Source organism: Arctopsyche grandis, chromosome 3 (assembly GCF_051622035.1).
Source record: "Arctopsyche grandis isolate Sample6627 chromosome 3, ASM5162203v2, whole genome shotgun sequence".
NCBI classification, from domain to species: Eukaryota; Metazoa; Arthropoda; class Insecta; order Trichoptera; family Hydropsychidae; genus Arctopsyche; species Arctopsyche grandis.
This window is the reverse complement of record NC_135357.1, coordinates 25,450,264-25,460,483: the sequence shown is the minus strand read 5'-3', so window position 1 is coordinate 25,460,483 and position 10,220 is coordinate 25,450,264. Positions and strand designations below refer to the sequence as shown.

At 32.2% G+C, this 10,220-nt stretch overlaps 1 protein-coding gene and 1 non-coding gene across 2 annotated transcripts in view; one reads left to right on the top strand and one right to left on the bottom strand.

Annotated features, from left to right (window-relative positions):
- Positions 1–10,220, top strand: part of gogo (thrombospondin-1 like protein golden goal) — a 230,965-nt gene that overhangs the window by 215,188 nt on the left and 5,557 nt on the right. The window lies entirely within an intron of this gene.
- Positions 1,183–1,255, bottom strand: TRNAK-CUU (transfer RNA lysine (anticodon CUU)). Its single transcript has one exon. It is a non-coding gene; the product is annotated as a tRNA-Lys (tRNA).

Sequence of the window (10,220 nt, the reverse complement as noted above, 5' to 3'; positions counted from 1 at the left end):
ATATATAATATATATAAAAACAAGCTTAGAATAAATAGCACATTTTTCGAATTCTTACAAATTGACTTGACATTTAAAATGAGTATACAATTTAATGAATTTTCGACACCATTTTAAAATAAATGTATTATTTTTTTGGAATTTAAAACTTTTGAAATTAAATTTTTTTGGAATTTATCAACATTGTTTAACTTGATTACAATTTAAGAATTTAAAAATAGTGAAAATGGCTTTTCATCAACACCCTGCCAAATTATATTCGTAACAAAAACCCCTTACCGCCCAAACCTAGATAACTTTTGCGAATCTGAAAATTTTTTGACAAACTGATATAAGAACTTACATTTTTTTAATAACCGGCTTCCAGCACACCACTGATGGACATATGTATGTATGTATGTATGTATATTTGCCGAAGCCCGTGTATGCATTTATACAATTTCATAGTCGCAGGTTTGAAATTTCTACTAAAATTAAAATTAATTCAACACTTTGAAAATTAACCAATAGATGTCACTAATGATTTGAATTTGAATTTTAAGTTTATTTTCCAATCATACGAATGATTTCAATATAATTATTTTCCAAAACCACTCGTCCAATGTCAAGGGCACAATGCTGATTGTAAAATAAATATATTCTTTTCAACACTAGTTTAACATTAAATATACAAAATTGGTTCAAAGCCTGGTAAAAATTGGAATTTTTTTTATGTACATATGTATGAATGTATTACTTGTCAGATTACAATATATATTTTATCTCACGGCTGTTTGCAATGGGGAGAAAAATATACAACTTCTATTGTTGGAGGTTCACAACGATGCTTTTCAATGTTTACAGATTTTTTCTATAGGCCAAACAGTGCTATTTTAATCTAAAAACATTAAGATCCCTTGCGTTTCAAATGCCATACGTTGATATTATCCAATAACACGCTACGTAACAAATGTAATTGATAATATAATCAACCGTAGTAAGTTATTAGCGTAAAAATATATTACACTTCCCTTTTTTATGTCACATTTTACGACATGTATAAAATATGAGTGCTTATTTACGATCCACGCGCCTTTTACGATCGAATAATGAGGGCAACACACTCGCGTGCAAATAAAATCAATTCTCACAAACTCTTATTTATAAATACACATCAAATATACTTCAAAAATAAATATTCTTCGCCCAACGTGGGGCTCGAACCCACGACCCTGAGATTAAGAGTCTCATGCTCTACCGACTGAGCTAGCCGGGCATGTATCCAGATGGCTTTCTAAAATAAAGCCACTGACCGTATCCCAAATTACGCTACATTCCGTCAGACTACATAGATTCGATTATCACATCGAAAAATATTCTTCGTATACACGATGCTTGTATTCCACATACTCCGTACATTATCTAAAGTGCATATTTTCGAAAAACACTGTTGAAAGATGAACGGCTCGGAAGAAAGAACTTTAACAATAAGCGACGGAAAAATATGTACTTCCCCAGCTTCCGCCGGCATTCACGGTTTTCGAAAAATTTCCTATTAAGTGCCGCTCGGAAAGTCCCTAATAAATATCGCATAGCCAAAAATACAATGTAAAAAAACCCGGGATCAAAGCAAAAATGTTCGATTTTGTGTACAAAGGGCCAAAGCTGTGTATTGTTTTCCGGGCGACTATGAGTTTTCCTTTTAAATTATGGCATTATTTTGCTTTGAGATGAATTTATTAATTAAAATCTAGAGGAGCTGTCCGATCATTACAGATTTTTTTGCATTAGTCAAATTCACTCTCGCGGAAATGGGCGTCGAGCATAATTATAAATAATTATAATTTGATTTACTGTGCATTGGTACAATTGAGATAATTGACGTAACAAATACATATCCCTGGTTAATATGTAAGTCTAATACTATTGGATGTTATATTTGTTGTGATGTAAATTATAGTAAGTTCGAAATAGCAGCCTTTTGAAAAGATTTTAGATATTATGAATGACCCGGAAATTGTATCAACCAGTAAAGTTTTTAGAACTACATATTTTATAGCTAGACAAGATAGACCATATTCTGATTGTTTTGATCGATTACTTTTGCAAGAATTAAATGGATTGGAAATTAGCCATAGTTTGCATTCGCGTTATAGTGCAACAAATATAATTGATTATGTCTCGGGAAATCTCGGCTATGCAAAAAAAAGATAGAATTGAATTGAAAAAAAATTTTTGCAAAATCGAGCGTACCGGCACCTCAAAATTTAGCACTACACCACTGCATACATATATGTATGTACATATATGTTTACCCTAGGTTGCAATATTTTTAGTATTAGCGGAAACGGGAATCATAACAACGTTATAATGCGGTTCCATAGGTTTTCCCATTTCATAAACTTGCCGTTTTGACAGCTCAAAAGTTTCATGCAACACCTGGTGAATCTATTTGAAGATATTAAAATCTATTAGAAGCTTTTAAGTGGTAGCACTAAAACCAATAGTTCATGTATGAATATACCGGGAAGGCCTAACAGGTAATCCCCAATGCGCCTTTCTGGCCAATTATAAACGTCTATAAACAATCTATAGAGTAATTTTTACAAAGAATTATAGAGAAATCTATGGATAATTTTGACAAATTTGATAAATTTAAAAAAAAATCGGTCAATTTAGAGATGCTGAAAAACTCAAAATTTGCGAGAAATGAGTCAAGGTTGCCAATTTGTTGGAACCGTTTTAATGAAATCAGATAAATTAGGAAACTCTGATAAGATGAGCCACCATTATTGAGCCCGTGACCACTCAGTTTGAAAGCACTGCATGCTAACCACTAATCTATGCTTCTGGTTAATCTTTGTACCAAATTCTGTTTATATGTACTTAAAAAATTAATTAAACGTAACTTTTGCATTAACAAAAAAAATATATTGTATAAAGACGATGATGATGGCGATGTTGAATAATGAAAACAAAATTCAACGAAAATCGCAACCCGTTGCGTGCAATGATAATTGAATAAAATGTCAGCCAAGTACTAATGGCTACCATTAGCTATCATTACGAATTTATATTACGGTATATGTATGTATATATGTCTACAATATTAATGTTAAATTGTGATTTAATGATTTTTCCTCTATGGAGAAAATAATAATACCGTCATAAAGGAAAGGGAACAAGTCTGATTTTATGTATTTTTCGTTTCCTTTCGTCCCAATTATCGAAAATCACGATCCGGCACACGGGCTCTATAATTTCTACAATGTCGCCCGAAAGCACGGAAGTACGTTATTTCCGCGTATTGTTTCGCCGGATTTTCCCGACACATTTGACACCCCACGCCCCCTCCCTCCCTTCGTCGTCTCAGGGCTGATGAGGAGAAACGGGGCGCTCGTTAAAAGTTTACGACGGACTTGTAAACGTTGAGTCGGAACATTTCTGAAGGCGACGGACGCCTTGTAACGATCGCGTGTACGTTTTTACACACGAAAAAATAAATAAAATCTCCCGCGAGGTGTCACTGCCGTATACACATGTACATACATACATACATATGTAGATGATGATGATAACACGAAGACGTCTAGCAGAGAACTCAGTCCACTTTATTTTATATAAGCCGTATTTGTTGATTGTTGCAAGCATACACATGCTTACGGTTTGTATACCTACATTGTATTTTTTTTTTATTTTTTTTTTTTATTGAAAAATCAACAGACAGGATGTACATAGATATGTATAAAAAAACAAATAGTAAATAAATAATATATGTAACATCCGAGTCCAATAATAGATTTTTACAAAAATGAAAAAGATAAATATAAGGAAAACAAATTAAAAAGTAAAGGATAAAGGCATGACAAAATATGTAGAACATTGCATAATTAAACTATAGTATTAAAATATTTGGAAAAGGTTATAAAATAGAATATAAGAAGAAATTGAAAATTGAAAAATTGAAAATTGAAAATTGTATAATGTAAACACATTACCACGGCATGTACATATATTATCCAAACGGATAATATACATGCCGTGGTGCCCATTTAAGGTGACCTGTCTTATTGTATACATGGACATAGGGTCAAGATACAAGGGGCCCAAATGAGTTGATTGCAGTGTTTATTGTACGTCCTTACGTCAGGCCTAACAAAGAGAGAGGTTACATGCTCGGTTTAGCACAAACACTCCACCCCAGAGAAATGGTATATTAATATAAGTGGCTTTAGGCGTCATATTGTTGTCAAGTGACGATTGTCCACAGACAATCCTAAATAATTTTAGCATCGGTCGTATTTGATGCTTGGTGCTCGACGTATGTCCGATAAAAACTTCTCTGTTTGTTTATATTACTCGCAAGATGGGCAAGCATCGGTAAAAATTGCACAATGCATTCAAAAACACACAATAAACAACATGGGATCCATTTTTTTAAGTAAATTGATCCGATTGTATTCCGTGCGTTGTAGTGTATTTATAAACACATACCGCGTAATATTGACAACAATCATTTATTCGTAAGGGCCCGCCCTTCTATTATTATTACATTTCTCTGTTCCACCCATACACGCTCTGTACTATGCACCCTGCACGTTCAAAACCAAATCTTATGTAAATTAAAAATAATATGAAATAATAGTCTTATTAAATCAAATATAATATGAAAAAATAAATGCAAAATATTTCCCATTTTGTTTTAACGTAGAACTACGTATATTCGTGAAAGAACGTATAAGTGTTACACCTAAAAGAAATAATACGCTGAATAGAGTAAGACTGTCGTACATACATACATATACTGAAATATGGCTTTCTAAAGTTAAAAAATATTTATTCTTCCGGTCCTGACTCCATCCCTAATTACATTCTAAAAGGATGTGAGGTTATTCTCTTAGAACCTTTAAAATTCATTTTTAATTTAATTCTAAGGAACTCTTCATTCCCCAATTTATGGAAATGCTCTAAAGTAACTCCTATTCATAAGAAGGACGATAAATCTTGTGTAAGGAACTACAGACCAATAACTATCTTGTCAGCGCCAGCCAAAATGTTTGAGGTAATATTACACAGATACATTTTTAATCACTTTCAAAGTATGCTCATTGATCAGCAGCATGGCTTTCGTCCGGCCAGATCAGCTATTACCAACTTGTTATGTTTCTCTAATGACATAACCAGCACTTTGGATTGTAATAATCAAATGGATGTAATATATACTGATTTTGAGAAGGCGTTTGATAAAGTTGATCATAAAATTTTGGTTAGTAAATTAAGTTTTATTGGATTTACTTATAATCTTGTTGGTCTTTTTATTTCTTATTTACAGGATCGACGTCAATTCGTTAAGTTTGGGAGTTGCTTTTCTTATGAGTATGTTGCCACTTCTGGGATTCCCCAAGGATCAAATCTTGGCCCTTTATTATTCCTAATATTTATCAAGGATATTCAATCTTCTATTCACCATTCTAAATTTTTATTATATGCGGATGACTTAAAAATCTATAAGAGAATAATTGATTTACCTGACGCTCTTTATTTGCAAGAGGATTTGAATTCTATTTATGAATGGGCTAATGTTAATAAACTTCCCTTCAATATCCTAAAGTGTCGGGTCATTTCTTACTCTCGTTCTCGTTCTCCTATTAATTATCCGTATAAATTTCATGATTCTCTTCTTCAGAGAGAATTATTTATATCTGATCTGGGAATAGTCTTCGAAAATAGTTGGAGTTTCAACATTCACATTGAGAATATCTGTGATAGGGCAACAAAAATCCTTGGATTCGTAATCCGTAATTCGTCCGAACTAGGGCTCACTGCCATTCGTCTCTTATATTGTACATTAGTTCGCAGTGTGCTCGAGTTTGGCTCCATTATATGGTCTCCCTATCAACTTCGTTACTCTCTAATGTTGGAACGAGTCCAAAGGAAATTCCTTAGATTTTTATATCTGAAGACATTTGGATTTTATCCATATCTGTTCCCTAGTGCCTTTGTCTTGGGATCTTTGGGTTTCAACTCCCTGGCAAAGAGAAGAGATTTATTTCTTGGGAAACATTTCGTAAAATTACTTAGAGGAGAGATTCACAATCCCACTATCCTGGAGAAACTAAAATTCTGGGCCCCGGAAAATCGTAGAGTTTTAAGAAAACATGATATATTTTTACCAATTAGGGCTAAATCAAACGTGCTCATGAACTCCCCCCTCTCGAGAGCTGTTCGACTCCTCAACTTACTGGCACATTACTTGGACCTATTCGATGCCAGTTATGTTGAGTTGGTGGAACACATCCTAAATAGCACGATATAAATTTTTCAATCTTATTTCTTTGTTTTTATTTTGTGTACATATTTTTTACTTGATTTTTATTATTTTTTTATGATGTTTTTTTTTTATTTATGATTTTTATTATTTTCTTATGTTTTTTTTTATTTATGATTTTTATTATTTTTTTTATGGTGTTTTTTTTGTAATTTTTATGATTTTTATTATTTGTATTAAAATCACATTGACGCTTTGGGGCAACCTGTCAAGTCTCTGTGGTATTGATTTTTTAAAATAAAATAAAATAAAAATAAATAAATATACATACATATGAACGTAATGTATGTAGTTCATTTGTTTGCCAACAAATCGCTCAATTTCTTGAGAAATTTATTGGTCGCACACTTTTTTTACCGCTGAAAAATTCGTCTACCAGCTGATAAGCCTTTTTTATCACAAAAGTTAAAACGTCCTGTTTATGTTCAACCTTTAATTAGTTGACCTGGTGACTTGAATCTGAAGTTGAATTTTATTTCGGTCAAATTATAATGTTCAAATTATAATAATTGATAATGTAATTATAATCGAAAAGTATGTAAGTATATAAATCAATGAAATATTTAAGTGAATCGTCATAAAACAGATATAAGTATTTTAGATTGCATAAGAAATCCTAAACTAGATCGTAGGTACGTAATTATTTATACATGGCTAAATATATCAGAATAATATGTAATTTTACAAACCTCTCTCTAAGAGTCGTTTTGTAATAAAAACCATCTCAAAAGCAACGAATAGGAGGAGAGGCATCTCCAATTATTTACTTATATATGTAATTTATTTTTCTTAATGTAATGTGATTATGAAGGTCATACTCCCAGGTCATACTGAAGACATGGTTCTATTTTTCAATGAAGGATCCACTTATACTATAGGGCAGCGGTTTCCAAACTGGGAGGCGCGCCTCCCTGGGGAGGCGCCAAAACTTTTCAATAAAAAAATAATTTTCATACCATAATATCTACAAATAAATAAAACTTCATATCGTAGCTTAACAGTAAAAATTCAATGCATGAATGTTTATTTTTATTTTTCTTTCATTTTTATATACACATTTAATTAGCAACCTTTCTCGAAGAAAACCTCTCGATAATTTAATTGTTAAACTTGCCTATTTGGTTGAAATTTTTGGAAATTGAGGGGTTTAAATAAACCAATGCAGGGATCACAAATACATCCACTTGTTCAAAAAGACAAAGTAAAAGCTTTCATTAAAAAGTTGAAGTTATGGAAATCAAATTTACAAAACAATGAGTTGGATATGTTTTCACTTTCCAAAGATTTCTGGGCCACAGCCAATATTGAAGCAAGTAAAAATCTTTTCATAGACCACTTGGATGGTTTAGTGCTGCATTTTTCCAATTATTTCAGAGACCTTGATTTCTCAAAGTTTTTGTGTATACAGAATCCATTTAACTACAATGAAGAAGACGAATTCGAACTTACAACCATCGAAAGAGAAAAATTGATAGAATTATCATGCGATAGCTCACTTAAACAAAAGTTTCAAAATGAAACCATAGTTAAATTTTGGATGAATCTTAGTGGAGAGTATGAATCTTTGTATTGCAAAGCAATGCAAGTGTTTCTACCGTTTTTAACATCTTATTTATGCGAAACGGGCTTTTTGGCACTAGCTGCAATGAAAACCAAATATCGAGCCAGGTCAATAGTGGAAAAGGAGTTACGAGTGGCACTCTCCATATTGCCCCCAAGATTTGATAAACTTTGTGCCAATAAACAACAACATCATTCGCATTAAATTTTGATGTGTTAGATGTAGTTTAATTAGTAATTTAATATAATAATAAATATACGTGTTCGTATAAATTAATGTTATAGCAAAACCTTTTTATTATTCTGTCTATTGTAGTGTTCAGTATTTTTTTAAATAATGGTTTATTATTTAAAACGTGTCTATATTATTATATATATTAAAAAATAAAAGTTAGGGCGGCGCGGAAAAAAATTTTTTTTTAGGGAGGCGTAGTAGCATAAAGTTTGGAAACCGCTGCTGTAGGGAACACAAATGATTGAAATTCCATTCGAGCTAAACAACGAGATAAACAAGAATCGTTAACTTCAAACGAGTAAATTAAAATTCATCCCCTTTTGATCGTTCGAGGGTGAAAAACGTCAAAATTGGCTGATTGGCTCGTTATTTCATTTCGCGGCACAATAGCGGTGACCCATCGGCGTAAGTTACGCACAGCCTTAGAGGACAATCGTCTCGTCCGCCAACCACCTCCATTCGTATCCAACACTCCTTTTAGATAATGAGGCATTCAACGTGAAAGGTTTATGATAAGTGCATTATTAAATTTGACAACGATCACACGAATTCAAATTATCGAATCTCCCGGTAAGATTAAAGAAAAGTTAGTCTTGGAATATTTATTTTTACAAGCTTTGTAGCTCATATAAGAAAACATTTTTTTGGCCTTTCACAAAATTATTCTTGCTATAATATTTTTTTACAATTTTAACAAAGATGAAATTACAGAATAGCTCCAAGTCGACACTATGGTTAAACAAAAAAGGATACTGTAATGTAGAGATTAGGTGATTGGTGCTCGTCGATCACTGGTTGATCTCGCATTCGCGCTAAAAAGGCCCCAGCGTATAAACGAGCCGTATACAACAACCAATTAAGTCTCGCGACCCATCGATCAATGATCTCTTTGTGCGGAGAATACCCGATTGGTATAAGTATTCAGTGGTTTTGGTCTGTGCTTCATTCGGGGCTGGCAGGCCGACGGATCAAGAACAATTAACTAACTCTACGACTACTGCTGCTTCTTTCACTCTGATCTCGGAAACCCCTCTACAAATCCACTCTACAATACAATAAGTATATTTATAAGAAATATTTTCCCAATTATATTCTACGCCGTGGAGTATATTGAATATGAATATTTATTTTTTATTAAAATACATGTTGTTTGTTTGTTTGTTTGTTCACTATCCAAATCTACAGTTTAATTGAGAATGACAAAATTGGGAGTACTATCTTTTGTTAGTCTAACTAAAACAGAAGAATTTTTGAAAAAGGTGCTTTTTTTACTTTTTCTTTTTCAATTGTGTTTCGCCCAAGCAACGCCAGGGAATTCAGCTTTTAATTATAACTGAAAATTTTGCGATTCAACATCGAACATAATATATTAATGATATATCAATAATTTTGACTATTACTCTGTCAAGGTTATTTGAATTTTGTTCAAAGTGTTATATAGAAAAATTACGAGTGCTCCGAATGCCATTAAAGTGTTAGAGTTTTTCTTATTATGAAGGGAAAAGTGTGATTTACGAGTCGAATTTCCCTAAGCGGTCGGATTTGCGACGCAAAATTTATGTAAAAATATTGTGAAATTTATTTGGAAACTTTTATACATTAATTAAATGTGGCGCAAAGTGTCTTTCTACGTCCCTGTCTGTACGCACTCGAAGGCGGAAACATTTTTGTCATCATAAATATTGCGAAATATTAGGTATTTACAACAAAACTTTTTGTATATGTTTACGATACATTTACGATAATTTTGATAATTTATAATAAATCGAACTAAGATAATATATTAATAAAGATTTCCAAACAACTTTATAAAATACTTGTTATATAATATATTTTTATTGATCAAAATGTATCATCTGAAGTGAAACTTTTGACAAATCATTCAAGTTTAGATATTCATAATATATTGTTTAATTGATCGTGAATATTATCGTCAATTTATATACTGTACATGTATTATATTGAGAAATTCTCGTTTCAAAAGTAAAACTGAAACTCGTTCCCCCTACTTGTCAAACTTTCCGCACGATTTGCATTCATTTATGTTAATACCCCTTAATATTTTTCGTTCATCTCATTTGCTTCACTTCGTGTTTTATCATTTTCTTACTCCTATCT